Source organism: Budorcas taxicolor, chromosome 5 (assembly GCF_023091745.1).
Source record: "Budorcas taxicolor isolate Tak-1 chromosome 5, Takin1.1, whole genome shotgun sequence".
Classification (NCBI taxonomy): domain Eukaryota; kingdom Metazoa; phylum Chordata; class Mammalia; order Artiodactyla; family Bovidae; genus Budorcas; species Budorcas taxicolor.
Window position 1 is genome coordinate 140854589 of NC_068914.1, and position 24253 is coordinate 140878841.

Below are 24253 nucleotides of genomic sequence, written 5' to 3' on the forward strand. Positions count from 1 at the left end.
TAATATCTTTACAATATTGTGGTGGTTTTTTGCCATACAACGACATGAAGAGTTCACTGGACTCTTTAAACCAATATTGTATGCCACTCAATCATTAATTTGGTTTTTAATTGGTTTTAATTTGTGTTGTTTCCCTAATTAGATGATATAGAGTGGGAGACTCCCATAATAGCACACACATGGAAGGTGCTCCAATTTAATTGCGTCAATGAAGAAAGAGGAGAGAGAGGTTTCAAGATGTGTCGGAATAAGGCGACTGGAGCTGCAGCAGGTAAAGAGGTCTTTCATCCAGGCAGGATCCATCTTTTCATCCAATAGATCCAGGATCTAGTCTAGGACAAGGATTCTCTCTCTTTTCCTTCCTTCTTCCGAATCTCAGCTCCTCAACTAAGCAGACTGGAGATGCAGATCCTCTCCAACGCTCTCTTCAGTAACTGTTCTGAAAACAGCAGGCAGTCGAATTTTAGGTTTTCTGTAAGAGCGTAGGTTAGTTAATAACTTTGGAGCTGCAGTAACATCCCCCGGCCACCAGAGGACAGCGTGCCGCGGAAGAGATCGTATCGCCCCTGCAGAAGGCTTAACGAGGTCAAAGGCAGAGGCAGAAAGTCGGCTCTGCATCTGTGGCCTTCAGCTTCTTTAACTGCCTCAAGGGCTCCCTCGCGCTCCCCTCTCTAGATGGACTCCTTTTCCTCTTAAAAAAGATGGGCCGGAAGTTCCTAGAGGCTTACTCTAATACTGACCTTAAATGATTATAGAAACGAATGGGCTTTAGCTACAGGATTTAAAGGCAAAAAAGAAGTAGGACAAGTTCGCTTTTCTAACAATCCTCATCCTCCCCTCCCCCCCCCCCCCAACATGCTTCTCTGTTATTTTGGCAATCCAAAAAAAAAAAAAAAAACCCCACAGAAAACAAGACGACGAAAAGCCTCAGTCAATGTCCAAACGGACATTTCCCAACAAAGATGTCTTCGGGGAACCAACGTCCCAAATCTAGTTCATTGCAAATGGAATATTTTATTCTTACACACAAATTCTGGCTCATGAAGCAGTCCACTCGGAGTGTGCTTTTCCGTCATTAATCACATCTCTGTTATGTGATATCCACGTGAGTACTTCTCAGTAGAAGCAGCTTCATGCTCAAATGCTCAAAGAACACTAGAATAAAGCTCCGATTGTCCTACTCAGTGATTCCAAGTCCTCGTGTGTCACCAGCTCAGGTCTCTATTTCCCAAAGTGTGTAATGCCGTTTCAAAACAAAGCTATTTCAATCCCAAATTTTAAAAGGCACGAAGTGTGTAAAGTAAAATCAACGGGGGTCTTGCACCTCCCAAAAGGTGAACCTCTGGTCTGACACAGACGATTCTGTGCTGCTCAAGCAGAGGGCACACAGTGCTTGAAAAGGACACACTTTTCAAGAGCATGTTAGGCTACTCGTGCTCGTTACATTTACAAATGTAAATAGAAATAAGTAAAGAGAGGCACAGTAAAATCATAAATGTTAGGAGCATTCTGGTGGGGGCTTTCTATGACAAACAGAGGGAGAGCTGACTGCCTGACCACCTGAGCGTGATTTTTCTTAAATTACCTGTAACTTATCTCTCCTAGAGCCCGCAATGTCCTGCATTTTGGACTCGTCACTTTTAAAAGATTGTAATTCTCTCAAATCATTGTTTGCTTTTCTTCACCCTGGGGAGGCAGCTGGAAACAGCCCAAAGAGGAGGAAAAGGCTCTGCGCCTCGCTGGGGCGGGAACCCTGAAATACCTGTTGGGGCGCAGCCCTACGCGGCCGAGACCCGGCTCGAGGGTCGGGGATCGGGGGCCCCGGGGGCAGCCGGCGCGAGGGCGCGGAAGGAGGAGGCCGCGGGGCCGCCTCCCCCGGCCACCCGGCTCCTCCCAGCGGCGCCCGCGGAACCTGCCCCGGAGTCGCCGGGCCCCGGAACGGAACGTGACCCGACCCCTCCCCGAGCGGCCGCGACCAGGCGCGGAGCCGCGCTCCGGGTTCGGGCGGGCGCACGGCCCCGCCCGTCGCCCACCGCCCTGCCCTCGCCTGTCTCCTCCTTTCCCCGGGGCTCCGCTGAGTTCATTCACTGGGATTGGTTTCAAGTGACGCCATCTCTTTATTTTTAAACCAATGACCTCATCCGCGCTTGAAGTTTCCTGACCAGCGACTCTTTCTCTTTCCCCCCAACCCCCCACCCCACCCCACCCCCCGCCTTTCCCCCTCTTTCTGGGTATCTCTGTTTGGGGCGGGGGGGCTCTGATCAGTTTTCCAAACAACTATCATCACCTCTCCCGACCCCCTCCGCGTCCCCCCCCCCCACCTCCCCAGGTTCCTCGCCCCTTTCAACAGTGTCTTTTCAAGGCTGATCGGGGGGTTAGTGGGGGGGGAGAGAAAGAGTGAAGAAAAGTTGCAAACGTCTCCTCGCTTCCTAAGCCTCCCGCCCCCACCCGCCCCTCCGAGCAGGAGAAGATAATATAGTGAAAAGAAGAGGAGGCGGAGGAGAGCGCGACGGGACGGACGCGGGCGGGAGCGCAGCAAGCCCTCCCGGCTCCGCCGCGGCGCCTCGCGGGTCCGGGAGGCGAGGGGGCCCCGCGGGGAGACGCCGTGACAACTTTCGTTTCCCCCCCGCCCCCCCGAGGGAGCCGCGAGGTCTGCGGCCCCGAAAGTAAGTGGGCGCGCGGACGGCGGGGCGGGTGGGCGCGGGGCCGGGCTCCCGCCGCGCCGGCAGCATGGACGCCGGTCCGCGCGTCCCGCCGGCGCTGCCCTCCGGGCGGCCGGGCCCGGGGTCGAGGGCGGGGTGGGGGCGATCGCGGCCCCGAGGGGCGAGCGCGTGGGAAGCGGAGGCGCGAGGGGTGTGTGTTTTGGGGGGGGGGCCGGCCCGGCCCGCGCGGGGTCCGGGCGGCGGCGGCGGGTGCGCGGGCTCGGGCCGAGCGGGCCGGGCGGCCGGCTGCCGCCGCCAGGAGCCGCCGCCGGACGCGGTCCCTTCGCGGGCCAAGCTGCTCACTTCCAGGCGCGACTGTTACACAACTCGCCTGCCAAGAGGGGCCCCGGCCTGACTGTCCCCATTATCCCCAGCTCGCCTTCCATGTGAGCGGCTGGGCCACCTGAGTGGTGACCGGGCTGCGCTCTTCAACCCACTCGCTTTTCCTCCGGGGACCCCCCCTCCCCCCGAGGCCGGGTGTTGGGGGACCCGGTGCGCCAGGGACTTTTTCTTTTTTTACACCAACCGTAAAACGTGAGAAAGGAAGAAGCCCCGGGAGATGAGCGAAGGTCTGTGTATATCATGTGCAGTTTCATGGAATGAAACACAGGGGAGGAAAATATTTATGCAAAACGGAAGTTTTCAGGTGCAGCTGCGTTTATTTCCTTGAAATTACAACAGCAACTACACGGTTATTGTGTTTTCTCACTTGAGAAAACTACAAATAGATATTTAAATGAATGGATCCTGCAAAATCCTAAGGAAATGTATCAAACCTCAACTTCAACCGTCCTAAATAATAATCCTAGGAGTCTCAAGTCGTTTGGAGAAAGCACACCTCCAATCAGACCGTGATGAATAAAGTGGAGAGAGGAAAAACCTGTTACATAATCTCATTTGCCGTGGGGTTGCAGTACCGGCCCCTGAAATCAAGGGGAAGTGAGTTAAGATGCAGGGTTTTTAAACCTCTCTGAAGGTTTTATTTACCCACTCTCCCGGCTGCCTCTTGTGCTTTAAAAGATTATAAGTAAATACTCTGCTCTTACAAGGGAACCAAACCTATCAAACCTGTTTAGAAAATGACCAGGTATGTTTCTTTCCTTTCTCCTGTGTGTGTGTGTGAAATTTACCATCCATGAGAGACATTATGACTAGTATTTGGGGAACCTAGACTGTCAGAAAATGCGTCTTTAAGCCACTCATCTTTTGAGCGCACATAGGTGACAACTGTTTTCCTCAGAGGATTTATACTATTCTGAACTCCATCAAGAAAAGAGATTTTTTGAAGTTAAGGTAAATTTTTAAAAGAAGGAAAGAATTCTTACCTGTTGAATCAGTCATTTGTGAATTATTTATTTTTCCTTGAGAAATGATGTGTATGGGTGGACAAACAGCTTGGGAGGCCGTAGTTAATTGAGACTTGTGCTGCAGCCTGGAGAAGGTACATTGAAAAACAGAATTTGGGGCTTTGTCGGGGTATATTAGTCAAAGTGTGACTAGGCATCCTGAGTTTGTTTTTATACTTTAGGTAAAGTTCTGGAACTTAACTGAGTTTGATGACTGTGAAATCTTGTTTAAAAAAGTTTTGGGGAGTTAACATTTAACATCCTATATAAAAACTTGGCCTAAAAGACACCAGCCCCAAAGTTGGCTTTTAGGTAAAATAATTTGTACTTTCCAAAGTTCTTTATGAGGGGGAACCGCAAAAATGAGTTTATTCTCAATTCTGCTGGTAATATGGTGATTAGCATGAAAAAGAGTAGGTTCAAGCTCTATATAAATGTGCATTTGAATGTAAAATAATTGAATACCTGTAAAGTGAAAATAGTCATGTAAAATTGAGGATCAGGGATCTCTTTGGCCAAGAGCTCAATGGCAGAAGCTGAAAAGTGGAAAAAAGAGAAGAACCTGTTAACCTAGTTCTTCTCCTTTTTCTTAAACATTAGAAACTCATTTGTGGAGGTGAGGCAGCAGCAATCAAGTGTGAGATTGTGCAGAATTTAGGCTCGGGTCAGGAAAAGGGGCCAGGGTTGATGTATGAGTTTGTTTTGATGCTCTTTTCTATAAATGCCCGTATTGAGAATTTAATTTCATAGTTTTTGGCCTGTGGGATTATATATTGCCAAAGATGACTTGCATAGCTGTTTAATGTTTTTCTATTTTTCAGCCAATCATAATAACCCACTAATATAAATTTGCTAGAATTACCAGTGTAATTTATCCTAGAAACCCAACTTTTCCTGGAGTAGCTTAAAAAAAAAAAAAAAAAGAGTCTTCTATCCAGTGTTATTTGGACTGAAAATTTCATTAGACATTTAGTGTTATTACAATGCTTTTCATTCTCAAGCAAATGGTACTTTAAATTAAAGAAGTAAATTAATATAGAGTAAGCTGATTTGGATCAGAAGCCCAGGAACAGGGAGGAAATAAATCAGAGGAAACAGAAACCAGATTTTATGATAGTTTTCAACAGATTGAAAAAATGAGTTAAAGACTTCATAGGAAAAACCTCAGTTGATATTTGATTGGCTTTTTGAAAAAACTGCATCAGAATTTAAAATTGAGACAGATATTCCACCATCGTAAAAGAAAATGTTACTAACAGTGATGGCTTAAGCAAAAACTTTAAGTAAATCTTGCCCAAAGCCACATGGTATATTCCAAAGCCAGATGTCAGATTTTTTTCTGATTTTCTTGTGTTGTGGATAATCTGATATTTTTGTACATTTCATTTAGCCCAGATAACCAGGGTTTAGTTGGCTTTGTGAAGGGATGGCCAGATTTAAAGAAGCAGGCTCAAGCTTTAAGAAGAGGCCAGTCTCGTAAACAAGCTGACTGAAAAGTTTGAAATCTGATCAAATAAGTGACTAGAGGAACCAGGAGTGGCTCAGAAAGGAGGGTCTAAGGCAGATTACCAAGGACAGGTACAAAGCAATAAGGAAAGCTTGCCAGGGCTATGATCAGGAAAGAAGGAAATGGGATCTATCTTGACATGAAAGGAAAAAGGCATAAAAAGAAAAAATACCCTTCAGTACCTCAGCAACAGGAAGAAAGTAATGAAACTCCAACTTCCTTCTTGATTGGGGTTAGATACTTCACTTGAAGGTATCACCAAAAAAGTCACAAGATTTTTTTTTGTAATTACATACAAAAATTAATCTTGGGGGAGGGATGGATAAAGTGAATTATGAGCAGTTATAATTACATATATGAGAATGTAAAGCTTGACGTTGCCAAAAATAAATTTAAACTAGAGGGGACCCACTGCAATTTCAGTTGAGTTATTGGAAAGGGAGGGTTAGGTTATAAAAAGGTGAAACTATTAACTCAATTGATTTCTGGATTAATTATAGGTATGAGTCAGTCAAGCAGAGCATTTATTAGTGGTAGACTATGTATAGGTCCCGAGGTGGATACCGAAACTTAAGGGCACGGGTCCATGCCCTTAATGAGGATTATGAGAATTTTAAGGGAGCTATATACATATGCAAAGATGAACAGTTATCAGACAGCAGACAAGGGTGGCATTCATGGTATGAAGGAGAAGGAGACTGGAGGAATGGGAGATCTTTTTCATAGAGGAGGTAGAATTTGACCCTGACCTCAAAGGACGGTTAACCTGTGTATGGAGTGAAGGAAGGGGAGGGGCAGGGGGCGGCCATTCAGCCATCCCTTCATTCAGCAGATCTGTTTGGAACCTCTACGTGTGCTTGGCACTGTTCTCTGAACCCGGCAAAGAGTGGAAAGTAAGATAAGGTTTTTGCCCTTATGGAATTTACATTCTAGTGGGAGAAGGGCAATAAACAAGTAAACACTTCATGGAAAATCTGATGTCAGAGAGTGATGTCTTGTGAAAATAGGAATGATCAGAGACAAGGAGATTACAGAGTGCTAGTTACAGCCCTACTTATTCTGTGAATGACCTGTTTTGCCTGTGATATGCCTGGTGAAAGGTTAATGATTTAACTTTTTAATATTTATTTGCAGCCCAAACCAATTTGAATAGACATCTGCACAGTCATTGACTCTATCTTTAACCAAATTTTTAAAAGAAACCTACATAATATTTTACAGATTGAAGCATGCAGGCTTTGCGTTTTCAACTCCTCGTTAACAATTTTTATGCAATTCTGCTGCTGTTGTCTGCTAGGAACCTCATGTTTTTGCAGTGAGGTTAATGTCATTCTTTCCAGTTTACTTAGAGTTGTGATGTACTGGGCTGGGTACTTAGGTATATTCTCCATTAGGAACAGTAATCACAACAGTGATATAAAGGGAAGCTAAACTCCAAGGACAGTTTGTTTTGATGATACCTTGTAGGAGAGCACACAAAACTGAAGGTGGACAGAAAGTAAAAGTCGGCTCTTCAGCTTAGTTACCAGAAAATGAGGTCCAGGGTGACGTTCCCTCCAGGTCTCGTCTGCATGGTACATTTGGCATTTGGGCTGCGTTGTGCTCTGTGAACTTAATCATTCTCCTTACAGGTTGGTAGGGGACTTAGTGGTCTCACTGGAAATATTATCTTAAACTTCTGCAGATAGTAGACCTGATACAAAAGTGTCAGTCTTGAAATGGGGAAGTCTGGACTCTGCAGTTGTCTGACTGCCAGGTTTTGTTGTTATTGACAAGATGTCGTTTATAGCGTCAGCTAAAAAATTCCTTAGTGACTCTTCATGTTTGGGAACACACTTATGAAGTACTTCTTAAGCATTCTTTAAGAAATGTGTTCTCTCCTTCTCCACTTTTTCTGTAGTTTTAAACGTAAAACAAACAAATAAACACAACAACAACAAAACCTTATAGGTGGAATTGAGGTAAAGGATCCCCAAAAGGATTTATGTGCCTGTGGAACCACATCTCTTAACATTTTCTATATGCATCTGACCAGTTTTCATCTGCAGTTCATTCTGACACACTTGGGATAGGCCTATGGAAAAGAAAACGATTTTCAGAGGAGGTGGGAGATTCTTTAGGCTTTCCTTGATTTCCTTCTGAATACTCCATTTATTTTTATTTTCTCTAACTTTTTATTTTATGTTGGAGTATAGTTGACTAACAATGTTGTGATAGTTTCAGGTGAACCGTGAAAGGACTCAGCCATACATATAAATGTATCCATTCTCCCCCAAACTTCCCTCCCATCCAGGTTGCCATATAACATTGAGCAGAGTTCCCTGTGCTCTACACTAGGTCATTGTTGATTATCCATTTAAAATATAGCAGTGTGTACATGCCGATCTTCAACTAAATACTCCATTTAGAAAAGAATTGTAGATGTAAATGCTCTGAGTCTGTGATGTATATGATAAAAGCTAATGTGATATGTAATCTTGAAAAGTATTTGGGAAGGACAATAGAATTCATATGTTTTAATGTCTGGGTGAGGGGTGGGCCAAATTGCAGGTTTTGCACTATAAATTGTCACGTATGTGGCAAGGTATTAATAGTAAATTTGTCCATTCTTCCCGTTAAAATTAATGGGGAAAGTAATATGTAGAGAAGTATATGCCGCTTATTGTTTCACTGAATAATTTTACACAAAAATACTACAGCCCATATCCTAATATGTGCCTAGTAGAATTGACTTTTTGGACAAATGTTTGCTGAATAAATTGAATTGTCACAGGTAGTTTATTCTGATGATATTTGCATTGTATTTCTAGCTTAGAGCACTGTTTTTTTTTTTTTTACAATTATCTTTTTATGTTTAATTAATTTATTTTGGATGTGCCTTGGGGGATCTTAGTTCCCTGACCATGGATCGAACCTGTGCCCCCGGTGTTGGGAGCACAGAGTGTTAAAACCACAGGACCACCAGGGAAGTCCTGGAGCCCTGATTTTCGAGCTCTGAGTTGAACCCCGCAGGGGGCTGCCATCCAGCCTTTTGGTTATGGGGCCTGTTTGAGTGGTGCCGTCACTCTGGAGCCCAGGCCCTGACCTTCCCTCCAGCTTGCCTGACCATGGGGCTGGGCCGACCCCATCTTTTCCTGCAGTTTCTGCCTTTCCTGATCAGCTGAGTGGGCCTCTTCAGGTCACTTCTCAGAGTACTGAAGTGTCCCCAGTTTGGCCTTTTTTGTGGTGGGTGTCTCTTGTCATTTTTCTCTGTTGTTTTGTTGGAGAAGAAGCACATTTCCCTGGAGAATAGTTCTTGACTTGATTTTGTAAACTGTGCATGTATATAGAGCATGGTGTTATTTCTACTTCCTTCTTGTCTTTAGCTGAAAATCTTGTATTACTTGTAACTGAATTGTTGAGAATGTTTTGATCCTACAGAACAACTAAAAACTAATGAAGACTCTTTTTTTGGGAGACAGTCGGGAAGTTAGAACATGGAGTATGTTTTATGTTGAAGGGGGCATGGCAACCCTCTCCAGTATTCTTGCCTGGAGAATCCCATGGACAGAGGAGCCTGGTGAGCTACTGTCCTTGGGGTCGCAAAGAGTCAGACAAGACTGAAGCGACTTAGCATCGCATGTTTTAGGTGATATTTAAGAACTATAAAGTTCATTTCTATGTTAATGGTATTGGGGTTATGTTGAATTCCATCTGTTAAAAAGATACATATGGGAGTTATAGACAAAATGAAATGATGCCTAATACTTGTTTTTAAAAACATCAGAATAGGCATACACACACATAGGAAATGAAATAATATTAGCAATTTTGGGGTAATTTTTAAGAGTACATGAGTGTTTGTTACAATTTCCTATACTTCTATGTGTATTTGGAAATATCTGTAATAATTAGAATATACACATTACTGATTATAACTGTCAAAGTCTAAATCAATAAAGTTATGTGGTTGGACATTTGAGTTAATTGACTAATCAGAAAATCTCCACCTTGCATTTTCTGTGAGTTCTGCATTTAGCAAAAAAAATTTAAGAATACAGAATTTTTTAGAAATATAGTCACAAGGTTAAAACTCTTAACTTTGAGATCTTATAACAATAACAGTATACCTGTACTGTATCAACTGTTTTGACATATTTTGTCTTTTATCCTCAGAACAAGACATGAATAACCCATTTCTCAGATGAAGAAACTGAGACCTTAGATTAATTTATCCAAATCCCAAAGCAAGTGGACCTGGAGCCAAGACCTTCTGACTCATTCTCAGGTGCCTGTTCTCTTATATACACACGCATATAAGCACTCTTTTTTTTGTGGTGTTGAAAACCAAAGGTTTTCTAACATTTTGGTGTTGGGACACTTTTGCATTATTGATGCCCCAAAGATCTTTTGTTTATGTGGACTATATCAATATTTAACATAATAGAAATTAAAAGTCTGAAATGTTTTAAAATACTTATTCACTTAAAAATGATAAACTCATGAAAGGTTAACATGAATAACATATTTTAATGAAAAAATATTCCAAAGCAAAAATACAGTGAGAAGTGTGAGATGATTTTATGTTTTGCCATTCTCTAATGCATTGCTTAATAGAAGACCACTGGAGTTTCATAACTGCTTTTGCATTCAGCCTATTGTGATATGTTGATTTGTTTGAAATATATGAAGAAACCCCATTTATACACAGATACATAGTAGAGAAAAGGTCAGGCGTTTTACTGTCTTTTTCATGTAATTGTGTATGTTCTTTAATATATCGAGACTCACCAAATGGTAGATTCTTTTTTTTCTCCCTTTGCCTCTTTTTTTTTTTTTTAGAAAGGTGTTCTTAAGAGTTAGTTGTGTTGATTCTGAACATTGTCGATGAATTTTTTGTGCTACTCCGTAATGGAAAAATCTACTGGTCCATCTTGCACTTTGGATGGATCTTTGACCAGCTTGTGATTTTTATAACATTGTACACTGGTCATTTAAAAAATAATCGTTGAGTTCTACAGATCTTTCAAATGTTGACACATTTGGTTACACAGTATTCATCAAATCACATTCATTAATGCAACCATTAATCTCATCCAAAAAGTCTTTAGAATTGAGGCACAGTCAAGATTTTGGTATCCAGTTCAAGTTTTCCAAAATTCTAATTTTTTCTTGAAAACTCAAATTTTATCATCAGCAACAGGTATTGTCAGTTTTTTCCTTGAAGCGTCAGGCTCACTGTATCTACTTTAGAGAAAATGTCTGCAAAGTACCTAAGTCTGAATAACTATATATAATAATAAGTTGTCTGCCAGCCATTCTTTCAGCAGAAATGGTATTCTATGGAAAAGTGTATAGTTCAGCTCACAACTCAATTGCATAAATGCTTTTCCTTAAGATGGCCATTGTATTAGGTATGTAGAAATGCTTTTTGTACATATTAGATATGATGAAATGCTCCCATTTCATCACACGGATTATTAAAAAGATCAAGTTCTCAAGAGCAAGATTTAATAATTAATAACTTTTACTGTTTTATCAAGGACATTGTTAAGTGAAACTGGCTTTTTAAAAATGATTGATAGGAGAGTAACATGGAAACGTATATTACCATTTGTAAAATAGATAGCCAATGGGAATTTGCTATATGGCTAAGGAAACTCAAATAGGGGCTCTGTATCAACCTAGACACGTGGGATGGGGAAGGAGATGGGAGGGAGGTTCAAAAGGAGGGGATATATGTATACCTATGGCTGATTCACGTTGAGGTTTGACAGAAAACAACAAAATTCTGTAAAGCAACTATCCTTCAATAAAAAATAAATTATTTTTTAAAAAAAAGATTGATAGGGACTTTGCTGGTGGTCCAGTGGCTCAGATTCTGTGTTCCCAATTCAGGGAGCCCAGGTTCGATCCCAGGTCAGAGAACTAGATCCCGTATGCCATTCCTGCATGCTGCAACTAAGACCCTGGTGCAGCCAAATAAATAATATGAAATCAACATTTTAAAAAGTGATTGACAGACAGTGAAGAATGTAATTCCTGCTAGTACAGTTTGGATCCTTGCCATAATTGATGCTAAAGTGCCAGCAGTTTTGCCCTTCATTGCTTTTGTGCCATCAGAGGAAATATCAGCATCATAGTTTCAGGGTAAATCATGAAAATTTGAAATCGCTGATATAAACTGGTGCCTTGTTCTAACATATTTTTAGAGTAGTCTAACACAGACAATCTGTAGCAATAAAATAATGTTTCCATCTTAGCTGATTAACTTGTTGGGAAGAAGGAAATATGCTATTGTGTGGGATGAGCCATGTGGTCCTGAAACCACAAGGGTAGAAGATTAAGTAACCTCGGAGAGTGGTGGGTAAAGGGTAGACACAAAGGAAGCCTATAAAAGTGCTTTTGTGTGTGTGCTCAATTGTGGCTGACTCTTTGCACTCTTATGGACTGTAGCCTGCCAGACTCCTCTGTACGTGAGATTCTCCAGGCAAGAATACTGGAATGTGTTGCCATTTTCTTCTCTAGGAATCCCCTGACTCAGGGTTCGAACCAGCATCTCCTGTGTCTCTTGCATAGCCACCTGGGAAGCCCAAAATTGCTTTATAGCTTACCAAAAAAAAAAAAAAAAAAAAAAGCATTGGTTCTGTTTTTTTTTTTAAGTTAAAAAAGCACAGAGCCCACATACATCATTCATATAAATCTATATATTCATACTCATTTTTATCTGTGCTCAAACTGAAGGTACTCAGCCATTTTATTCCTTGAATGACAGTAGGGGAGAGATGGTAGCACACTTGAGAGAAGAGATGTTTGTGGCTGTTGTGTGTTTCTTTCAACCAGGGAGGCTGTGAGTGGAGTAGATGTTAGTGATCACAGAGCTGGTATAGGCAGAACGGAACTGGCTGTGGGCAGAGTGGAGATGAGTGGAGATGAGTGGGAGCCAAAGGAATATTGTGGGGTGAATACAGAAAAATGGGACCTAGGAAAGTGCAGAGGTGGGTGCAGCTGGGGTCATGGAGGTAAACATATTTGACAGAGTTCCATCAAAATACAGTTAAAATAACTATTGAAATAGCTGTACTGGGCAGTCTGACTTTTAATGTCTTATCAGTATTCAAATTCTATTATTATAATCTCTAGAGGAGAAAACAGCAATGCCATGAATTATATGTAGTGCTGGTAAGTCTCCAGGCTTCTGTTACAAGCATCCATATGTGAAAATACTGACTCGGCCACTTTGGGGGCTGTAAATTCAAGAATGAAATTTTAATATTTAATCTTTTACTAACAGTTATGATTAAGGGCTTTCCTGGCGGCTCAGTGGTAAAGAATCTGCCTGTGATGCAGGAGACCTGGGTTCGATCGCTGGGTTGGGAAGATTCCCTGGAGGAAGGCATGGCAACCCACACCAGTATTCTTGCCTGGAGAATCCCATGGACAGAGGAGCCTGGCAGGCTACAGTCCATGGGGTCACAAAGAGTTGGACACAACTGAAGCAACTGAAGCAGCAGTTATGATTAAAGGAGCAGAAGAGTTTAGTTCAGATAGATCTTATTCATTAGTTTGTTATTTACGTGATACTCATTTCCAAAAAGGATTTGAGATGGCAGAAAGAAGGATCAAAGTCATAATCAAGAAAAAATATGATTCAAAGTCATGTTTCTTTCCCTTACGTTTTGTCTACTGATGATGTTTATTTTAATAGGATCATTGTTGAGATGTGCTGTAACTATAAAGTAATTGAACTGGTCTTTATTATGTGTGGCTTCTCAAGTGGTGCTAGTGGTAAAGAACCCTTTTGCCAATGCAGGAGACAAAATGAGATGCGAGTTCGATTCCTGAGTCAGGAAGATCCCCTGGAGAGACCACTGGCAACCTACTCCAGTATTCTTGCCTGGAGAATCCCATGGACAGAGAGCCTGGTGGGCTGCAGTTCATAGGGTTGCAAGGAGTTGGACATGTCTGAAGTGACTTAGTATGCATGCATGATGTTAATTATGCCAGAGAAATATAATATTGTCTCTTTTTAGGGGCATGTAAATGAGCAGAATACACCCTTTTAATGGGAGTGATGTGGCAGGAAAATTACAATAGGACACAAAAGATTTTGTTTTATCATTTTTTTTTTTTAATTTTTGTTGTGCCATGCTGCTTGTTGGATCTTTGTTGCCTGACTTGGGATTGAACCCAGGGCCCCTGGCAATGAAAGCGCTTATAACCACTGGAACACCAGGGAACTGCCCTGAAAAAATTAAAAAAAAAAAAAATTCAGTACTGCTTTCAGCGGTAGTTAATAGAAAGCCATCAGTTCAGTTCAGTTGCTCAGTCATGTCAGACTCTGCGACCCCATAAATCTCAGGCACGCCAGGCCTCCCTGTTCATCACCAACTCCCGGAGTTCACTCAAACTCATGTCCATCGAGTCGGTGATGCCATCCAGCCATCTCATTCTCTGTCGTCCCCTTCTCCTCCTGCCCCCAATCCCTCCCAGCATCAGAGTCTTTTCCAGTGATTCAACTCTTCGTATGAGGTGGCCAAAGTACTGGAGTTTCAGCTTCAGCATCATTCCTTCCAAAGAACACCCAGGGCTGATCTCCTCTAGAATGGACTGGTTGGATCTCCTTGCAGTCCAAGGGACTCTCAAGAGTCTTCTCCAACACCACAGTTCAAAAGCATCAATTCTTCAGCGCTCAGCTTTCTTCACAGTCCAACTCTCTCATCCATACATGACTACTGGAAAAACCATAGCCTTGACTAGACGGACCTTTGTTGGCAAAGTAATGTCTCTGCTTTTGAATATGCTATCTAGGTTGGTCATAACTTTCCTTCCAAGGAGTAAGCGTCTCTTAATTTCATGGCTGCAGTCACCATCTGCAGTGATTTTGGAGCCCCCAAAAATAAAGTCTGACACTGTTTCCACTGTTTCCCCATCTATTTCCCATGAAGTGATGGGACCAGATGCCATGATCTTCGTTTTCTGAATGTTGGCTTTAAGCCAACTTTTTCACTCTCCTCTTTCACTTTCATCAAGAGGCTTTTGAGTTCCTCTTCACTTTCTGCCATAAGGGTGGTGTCATCTGCATATCTGAGGTTATTGATATTTCTCCCAGCAATCTTGATTCCAGCTTGTGCTTCCTCCAGCCCAGCGTTTCTCATGATATACTCTGCATATAAGTTAAAATAAGCAGGGTGACAATATACAGCCTTGACGTACTCCTTTTCCTATTTGGAACCAGTCTGTTGTTCCATGTCCAGTTCTGTTGCTTCCTGACCTGCACACAGATTTCTCAAGAGGCAGGTCAGGTGGTCTGGTATTCCCATCTCTTTCAGAACTTTCTACAGTTTCTTGTGATCCACACAGTCAAAGGCCTTGGCATAGTCAATAAAGAGGCTTAAACCTTAAGCCATTTATTACTGTGTGGTTCAGAAAAGTTCAGGGAATTTCAAAGGTAGGCGGTCTCAGGCAATTCAGCTGCTCCGCAGTGCCCTCAGCCAGGTGGTCAGCCATCTTGTGCGTGTTTACTTACAGCAGGTCACAAAATGGCTGCCTCAGTTGTTGGCATCGCATGTCTTTCTGAGGCAAGAAGGAGGGAGTGGACAAGAGCCAGCAGTTCCTACTCCAGTGCTTGCCTGACGGAGAACAAAATCTTTCCCAGAAGCTTCCGTTCCCTTTATCTGTGGTGTCTCATTTGCTTGAATCGTTGTCTGTGTCTGTCCAACAGGAGTGGGTACAGGGGGTGGTGTGACGCACATCGTGTATCGTTTCCTAGGCTTAGATACGCGGCCCGCTGTCCAGGAGGAACCGGGACTCTTAGCAAGTCTGAGGGGAGGAGATGTCTCTTGGGTGATTGGCTGTGTGTCTGCCTCAGATAAGCAGAAAAGAAAGCACAGAGAGTAACCAGCAGCCTGCTACAGCAACTTTCCTGGAGTCTAGAGACTATCCTGTGTGTGTTTCCTTCTTGCTCACAGATTGCCTTTTCTTTCTTATTCTAGTGGAAGGTTCCAGACTTGAATCGCAGCTCGTTGTGGAGCTAATTTAGAGATAGTTAGGTCTTAGCTTCCTCAGCTGTGAAATAAAAATATCATATTCGATGATCTTGGAGGTGCCTTCTGGTTCAGACATTCTTGTCTCTCCTTGCGTTCCTGTCTTTTGATCATTTCACATTTATATCTTTTTTTTTAATCAAAAAAGTGGACAGTATTAGAGGATATAAAAGTGTATGGTGTCTTACAGTCATCTTGATAGCTAGGCAGTATGTCTAATAACAATCTTGATGGTATAGAAGGTTAAAGCTAAAATTAGGTTTTGGCTTTTTGGCAGTTAAGTAATGTGATATCACTTATGCCCCAAATTTCCACCAAAGGTGGAAAACTAATTGCATTTTTATTTTAGTAGGGGATATATCCATATACATACAGAATCTGTACTCAACATAGCCCCAGTACCGTGTCTTAAATTTAAGCACTAGTGGTTAAAACCTGGTAGAATACCCCCTTTTGCTTGTTGGGCATTTGTTCTTATTTGTTAATCTTGTTTGCACTGCATATTTGCCTTAGGTAAAATTAGAGGACAACTAAAGGAGAGTGATTCCCTTCATTCATGGTAGCAGCTTGACTTGACTTGAACAAGGCAGAACCTTTGTCTCATCTTCAGGTAGATTCTACTGTGTTTCAGAGAGAGTGACAGTCTGGCTCTTCCTATAGAATTCCATCAAGATTTTATGAATTTGAATATACTGTGAATTGAAAATCACATTCTCAGCTCTAGAAACTTGCAAAGCAATTAAACACTGCTTATAGAATAGGCTCTTGAAATGTTAACCTAAAAATGTATCAATCTGTTCAACAGAAGTCTTATAGAAGGATCGCAATGTGGTTTATTGTGGTTTATCAGTATTGGGAGACCCTGAAGATAAACATTATTAACTCTGGCACTTAAAGGAGCCAGAAGTCATTTGCAGTTTGGAAGGTATTGTTAAGAATAAAATGGGTGTAGGTATATGTATTTAACAGCTGCTTTAAACAACTTTAGGGACAGACAGCATCTAATTTCATTACTCCAGAATATCCAAATATCAGAAACCTTTCCTTCCACTGAAACTCTTTTAACTATGTAATTAAAGCAATTGTTTTCATTTTTCATTTTGTGGATGACTAAGAGCCTCATTAATGTAAATATTCAGGAAGCTTGATTTTATAGCTTCTTGGCTTTATAACCAACAATAAAAATCATGTACAGTGGAAAACCCCTTCTTCTCTTGACTGCAATCTCAACTGAAAGACAAACTCAAGCAATTTTTTTTGGCAGTGGAGTGACCTGTGTGACTGGCTCTTTAGATGTTGCCAGTGGCCATCTCATTAGAGGATGTAATTAACAGGACGTTAATTTAAGGCAATACAGTATTTGCTGGTGGGGTGGATTTCCAGTTACCAAGTGTTAATCAGTGTGGTATCCAGTAACAGGAAGTAGTAGTTTTATACAAGTTCTTAGTAAAAATTATTGTGAAGTCAGTGGAGGTATTTTATTTTACAAATGACCTTGGTTCATGTATGGAAATGAGCACTCTGACTTCTGAGTCCAATAGACTTTTGGTGGACAAAAGATTCATTCTTTTTGCCAGTGGTCGTTGGCATGTCTCTGTCATTGGCATGAACAAGTCTTATTGAGCAACTTCTGAGAGTGAGGTATTAGAAGAGATGCAAAGAAATATATGTAGCCTGTGGCCTTCGTCATCAGGGAGTTTATATCAATACTTGTTGCCAGGATCTCTTGAAAAGAAAAACAGCCATTTTCTTTTGTTGTTGTTGTTTTCTTTTTTAAAAAATTGTAGTAAAGGCAATGTAAAAATTATCATTGTAACCATTTTCAGATGTATAGTTCAATATTGTTTTGTATATACACATTGTGGTGAAACAGATCTTTAGAACTTTTTACATCTTCAGCATCTGAAACTCTACACAGTAGAGTATTTGAAATCTCCTTTCTCCCTCCCTCAGCCTCCGGTGAGCCCCATTCTGTGGTCTGTTTCCATGCATTTGACTATCTTGGATAACCTCATATGAATGGAATCATAAGCATTTGTCTGTTTGTGACATATTTTACTTAGTGTGCTGTCATCAGGGTTCATCCATGTTGTTGCATGTGACAGGATCCCCTTCCTTTTTAAAGCTGAATCGTATTGTATTATTGTACGTGTAATCATGTTTTGTTTATTCATCTGTTGATAGACCTTTGGATTACTTTTGGCTGTTGTGAATATGCTGCTGGGAATACGTGTGTACGAATATCTCCTGGAGACTGTTTTCAGTTCTGTTGGATAAATACCCAGACGTGGAGTTCCTGGGTCATATGGTAGTTCTGTTTTTTAATTTTTTGAATAAGTGCCATACTGTGCTGTATAGCATTTATACCGTTTCATGGGCTTCCCTGGTGGCTCAGCTGGTAAAGAATCTGCCTGCAATGTGGGAGACCTGGGTTCAGTCCCTGGGTTGGGAAGATCCCCTGGAGAAGGGAAAGACTACCCACTCCAGTATTCTGGTCTGGAGAATTCCATGGACTGTATATCCATGGAGTCACAAAGAGTCGGACATGACTGAGCGACTTTCACTATACCATTTCATAATCCTACTAACAGTACCCAAAGGTGGTACTTTCTCCACATCCTTGCCAGCACTTATTTTCTGTTTATTTTGGTTTTTTTAATAGTGGCTGTTCTAAAGGTGTGAGGTGATAGCTCCTTGTGGTTTTGATTTGCATTTCTTAGATGATTAGTAATGATGGGCATCTTTTCATCTACTTGTTGACCATTTGTGTATCATCTTTGGGGTAATGTCTCAATCCTTTGCCCAGTTTTTGGTCATTGATTTAATTTTTTATTGTTGACTTGTAAGGTGCCATTTTCTTTTTAAAAATATGAATTAGCAGAGTAGAACTGCTCATAGATCAGGTGCAGGGTGCAGAAATGCAGTGAGTGGAGTGGGGTAACAGCAGAGAGATTCACCTGTCTCTAACCATTATTAGAGCAGTCTGTTCTTTTTTTTTAATATTTAGTTTTTGTTTGGCTGCACCAGTTCTTAGTTGTGGCACATGGAATGTGGCATGTGGGATCTAGTTCCCTGATTAGGGATCGAACTCCGGCTCTCTGCATTGGGAGCAAGGAGCCTTAGCTACTGAACCACCAGGGAAGTCTCAGTGCAGCTTGTTTAATTGAGAGCTTTTACTCCCAACGAGGATTTGAGGCCTCAGATTCATCCTCCTCTTCCTCGCCATCCTCCTCCTCATTACCTGTAAAACTAGGGGATGGACAAGATGATTACTGAGGTATCTTCCAGCTCTAAAATACTGAGTTTTGAGAGAACTGCCTTTTACCAACTGACCTCTAGGTAGAGATCTCCAGTTTCCTTGGAACCTCATTAACATCTGACTTCTAGACTAAGAAATCTTTGATGGCTAGTAAGAAGCTCTCCTCCAAAGGCCCATTAGATCTTTGCTAACTTTTAATCTTGCTCCTTCGGGTCTTTATAGTGTGGTGTCACCCCCAGATTCTGGGCCTACAGGTCAGTTTGTTACCTGCTGCCGCACGCAAGTCCTTCTGTGGGCATGTGGCAGGGTGCTCAGGCCTGGACTTTGCCCTGAGATATACAGTGTTGTTGTTTTTTAAGCCTGCTCACAGGCATGAGGAAATAGAAGCCAAAGTTCATTGGACAGTGTATTTGTTGTTGTTTTGAACCCCTAGAGCAGGCAGAACTAGTCCAAATCTGGTGAATTCTCATTTTGGTAAAACTGGCAATGTTTCTGTGTTAAGTGCTAGGTTTAAAGAAGTATTACCCAACTGGTTTGTTTATTCTTTGTCTGTGGTTTTCACAGTGATACTTTGGTAATAGTTAAGAAAAAAAAAAGCGGCAATGTTGATTGTGATGGTTGATGTTGCAGATTACCATAGACTCTGATATGACTTGCTTAGGATTACTTTTAGGTTTCAAGTGCGTGGTATTTAAAAAATATTTTGTATCTAATAGATACTGTCTGGTAGATATCCAGTCTTCAGGGAGCTGATCTTAGTTATTAATATATGGAGTTATGTTATTGCCACAAGACACTGTGACTTAAAATACTAATGGCAACAGTATCCCATGAGGTAATAAGGTAAACAGGCAGAGTTCAGTAAACCACACAGGAATGGGTGAGGAACATGCGTGGTGACTCAGGAAGAGTGAGGTGCTGATAGTGCTTGAGTAGAACCCAAGATATCTAGCCCAGTAGTGTCTTTGCCCTCGAACACCTGTGGCATCTCCTTTGCCTTCTGGCTTGTTGTCAGGTCTTGGTGGAACATTACCAGCCCCTTCTTTTGCCCAAAATACTAAATATAGGTGTGTGAGTGGGGGACGTAACACAGGGACCGAGGCAGCTTCAGAGAGCTATGTTGTGAGAAGCTACAGAAATGTTCAGAGCCAGCCAGTGTCATTCTTCTTCTTTTTTTAATGTTTATTATTTATTTATTTGGCGGCATCAGGTTTTAGTTGTGGCGTGTGTGCTAAGTTGCTTCAGTTGTATCTGACTCTTCCCGACCCTATGGACTATAGCCCACCAGGCTCCTCTGTCCATGGGATTCTCCAGGCAAGAATACTGGAATGGGCTGCCACGCCCTCCTCCAGGGGATCTTCCTGGCTCAGGGACTGAACTCATATCTCTTATGTCTCCTGCATTGGCAGGGCTCTTTAGCACCAGCGCCATCTGAGAAGCCCTTATTTGTGGCACGTGGCATCTTTAGTTACGGCATTCAAGCTCTTAGTTGAGACATGTGGGATCCAGTTCCCTGAGCAGGGATAAACCTAGACTCTCTGCACCGGGAGCACAGAGTTTAGCCACTGGACCACCAGGGAAGTGTGCTGGTGTTACTCTTAATCCCGATTATACAGTCCGCTCAAGGGTTGAAAATGCATTTTGTAACATTATGATGATTTCATAGCAAAAGTTTATCCAGGCCCTGAGGGGCTTGTCATCACCATCCCTCTGATCATGTCATTGAATTATGAAAAAACATAACCACCAGAAAACAGGTAAAGTGAAAAGACAAAACTAACGTGGGTTTTAATTAGTAGTCTAGAATCCATTAACATCATCATTTTCAAAAGGGTGTGAGGCTTTCCCTCCAAATAGTAGCATCACATGTTTTCATTATTCATCCATTTATTTCTGTTGCATGGGAAATGTAACATTTCTATATACTTTGGTTTCTGGTTTCTTAAAGTATAAAATGTTACTGTTACTGCCACATCAGTCTCATTTATTTAAAAAAGCGTTTGATGGTAAATCTGTTTATTTTTTTTTATTTAGAGCATAGTTGCTTTACAGTGTTGTTAATTTCTGCCGTGCACTGAAGTGAGTCAGCCACAGGTATACATATATCCACTCTTTTTTGGATTTCCTTCCCGTTTAGGTCACCACAGAGCATTGAGTTCCCTGTGCTATGCACTCAGTTCGCGTCAATATCTTTTGTAATGGAAGTTCTTTTTCTTTCTAGATGTTTCAGAATCCACATACTAAACATCAGAGCGATGCATGTGGCTCTAGGACTGTGATTTGGTCTCCCATTTCTCTGATCTGCTTTGTATTTGGTGGGGAAAGGCATTATTAGGAAGTGTGACTAAAGGGATCATACAGTTTTGGCTAGATGGTAGCATTTAGACTATCATCAGACTTCATTTATCCATGTAATGTCTAATCTATTATTAGAATAATGATTTGATCATTAAGTAAACTTTTCTAATTGAACAGGGAATATATGTATAAAAATGTTTTGATAGCTTTAAATCAGTTAATATAATTCATCTCATTAACTGTAAAAAGGTAGAAAAATCATGACTATGTCAGTCGATTCAGAGAAACTATTTGTTAGAACCTATTTCATCATAAAAGAACTCTTAACAAACAAGAATAGGGACTTCCTAAACATGAGCCAAATTCTGATGAGGATACAGAGTGAATGGAACTTCCCTGTGTTGCTGGTGGGGGTACAAAATGGTAGGCTTCTCCGGTGGCTCAGCAGGGTAAAGAATCTGCCTGAAATGCGGGAGTTCTGGGTTCATTCCCTGGGTGGGGAAAATTGCCGAGGGAAAGGAAATAGCTACCCAAATCAGAATTTTTGCCTGGAACATCCCATGGACAGAGGAGCCTGGTGGGCTGTGGGGTCATAAGAGTCGGACAGGACTTAGTGACTAAACCACCACCACCACAAATGGTCCGCTATTGCAGAAAGCAGTTGAGCAGTTTCTCATAAAGATAAGCACACACTTACCACGTGACTCATCAGTCCTTCTCCTAGGTATTTACTTAAGAAAAATGAAAACTTGGGTTCACACAAAAACCTGTACGCAAATGTTTATGCAGCTTTAGAAATAATCACCCCAAACTAGAAAGAACCCAAATATCCTACAACTAGTGAATGAATATATACTTGGTGGTACATTCCTGCTAACAAACTATTGGTAAATGTAATAACAGGCATGAATTTTAAAGGCAGCATGTTGAGTAAGAGAAGCCACTGTCAAAAGGTAATGAGCTATATGATTCAATTTAAGTCATATTCTAGAAAGGAAAGCTATAGGCATTGGAGAACAAGTCAGTTGTGGCCAGGGTTTAGGGTGGGGAGAAGGTGCTGATTACAAAGGAGTGGCATGAGGATATTTTCTGGGCAAATGGAAGCGTTGTGTCTTGGTTGTGGTGAGGGTTACATTATACATCTGGTTAAAAACTCATAAGAACTATATACCAAAAAAACACGAATTTTGCTTTTTATAAATTAAAAGTAATATTTTTTAAAAAGTAAGTTTAGACACTAGGTCAAATCTATGAAATCTGTATTTCTGTGTAACAGTAGTAACCAGAAAATGAAATTTTAAGAAAGATGACATGTATAGTAAGAGCAAAAAATATCAAAACCTAGCACTAAATCTAATGAAAGATGTGTAAAATGATTATATAAGATGATTCTAAAATTTATATGGAAACACAGATGGCAGGAATAGTCAAAGTAATAACACTGATGATAAACAAAACTGCTGAATCTATACTGTTGGATAGTGGCTCAGACAGTAAAGCGTCTGCCTACAGTGTGGAAGACCTGGGTTCGATCCCTGGGTCAGGAAGATCCTCTGGAGGTGGAAATGGCAACCCACTCCAGTACTCTTACCTGGAAAATCCCATGGACAGAGGAGCACAGTAGTAGCTACAGTGCATGGGGTCGCAAAGAGTCAGACATGACTGAGCGACTTCACTTTACTGTGCGGTGTAGAATAAACAAATGGGTCAATGGAATAGAACAGAAGCCAGAAGCAGATCCATGTCTTTTTTTTTTTTTTTTTACACATGTATATAAAATATGTGTGTGCATTTGTGAAACTGAAAGTGATGTTTGCTCAGTTGTGTCCAACTCTTTGCAACCCAATGAACTGTTAGCCTACCAGGCTCCTCTATCCATGGAATTCTCTAGGCAAGGATACTGGAGTGAGTTGCCTTCTCCTCCTCCAGGGGATCTTCCCAACCCAGGGATTGAACTCTGGATCTCTTGCATTGCAGGCAGATTCTTTACCGTCTGAGCCACCAGGGAAGCTCTTGTAAGTAATGTGTGTGTGTATGTGTGTATACATATACATGCACATAGACACAATTTATGATTAAGATGACGTTATACAGGAATCTGGAAAGAAAAATCTTTTCAATAAATGATCCTAAACTGTTTATCCATATTAATAACAACTGATTTTAACCCCTATCTCATATCAGACTCACAGAAAAACTCCAACTGAATTGTAGATCTAAATACAGGAGGTCAAATAAAAAGGTTCTCAAGGTGCTCAACATAATAGTCACCAAAGAATGCTGAATAAAACTATAGTTACCACTACACAGTGAACAAAATAGCTAAAATTTAAAAACAAATAACCAACACAGTATTGTAAAGCAATTATCCTTCAATTAAAAAAAAACAAATATAGCAACAAAAAGCTTGAAAATATCAAGTGTCAGCAAGGATATGGAGCAAGAACTCTCAAACACTGATGGTGGGAATGATGAATTAGTACAACTGTTTTGAAAATTGGTGGTACTGTGTTACAGCTGAAATTTGCACTGTGCCTCTGACCCAACAAATTCAGTCCTAGTTGTATACCCAACAAACATGTGCTTATGTTCACCAAAAGCAAGGATGTTCATAGCGTAATTCATAATTACTCCAAACTGGAGATGACCCAAATAGTCCATCAGTATAAGAATGGAGAAATACATTGTTGTGTATTCAATGAAATAACATAAAATAGGAAAAGCTATTGCTATTGACAACACTAAGGGCTCAAATACAATGTTGAAGAAAAGAGTTCAGACACAAAAGAGTTCAAAAACAAGCGAAACTACTGTATTGATAGGGGTCAGGATAGTGGTTACCTTTAGGATGGGAGATTAGTTGATCGGATGGGATATGAGGCCAACTTCTAGAGTTTTCTACGTGATCAGGATGGTAGTTCCATGAGTATGTTAAAGTTCTTTGTACATTCATGACTTTTATGCTTTATAGAAATATGTTATATTTGAACTTAAAAAGTTTATGAAAAGAAATATTTTGAGTTAACCATAGGAGTGAATGGCATCCAAGATTGTATTAGGTTTTTTTTTGCATTGGTAAAGTTCATATTATCAGTGTTGTAAGATAGAAAATTATG

General features: G+C 41.2%; 1 protein-coding gene across 1 annotated transcript in view; it reads left to right on the forward strand.

Annotated features, from left to right (window-relative positions):
* The first annotated feature begins 2234 nt into the window (after positions 1-2234).
* Positions 2235-24253, forward strand: part of DUSP16 (dual specificity phosphatase 16) — a 90338-nt gene continuing 68319 nt past the window's right edge. Inside the window, exons 1-2 of the mRNA XM_052640463.1 lie at positions 2235-2666; positions 9711-9822. The gene's annotated coding sequence lies outside the window, so the exon portion shown is untranslated. The remainder of the gene's footprint in view (positions 2667-9710; positions 9823-24253) is intronic.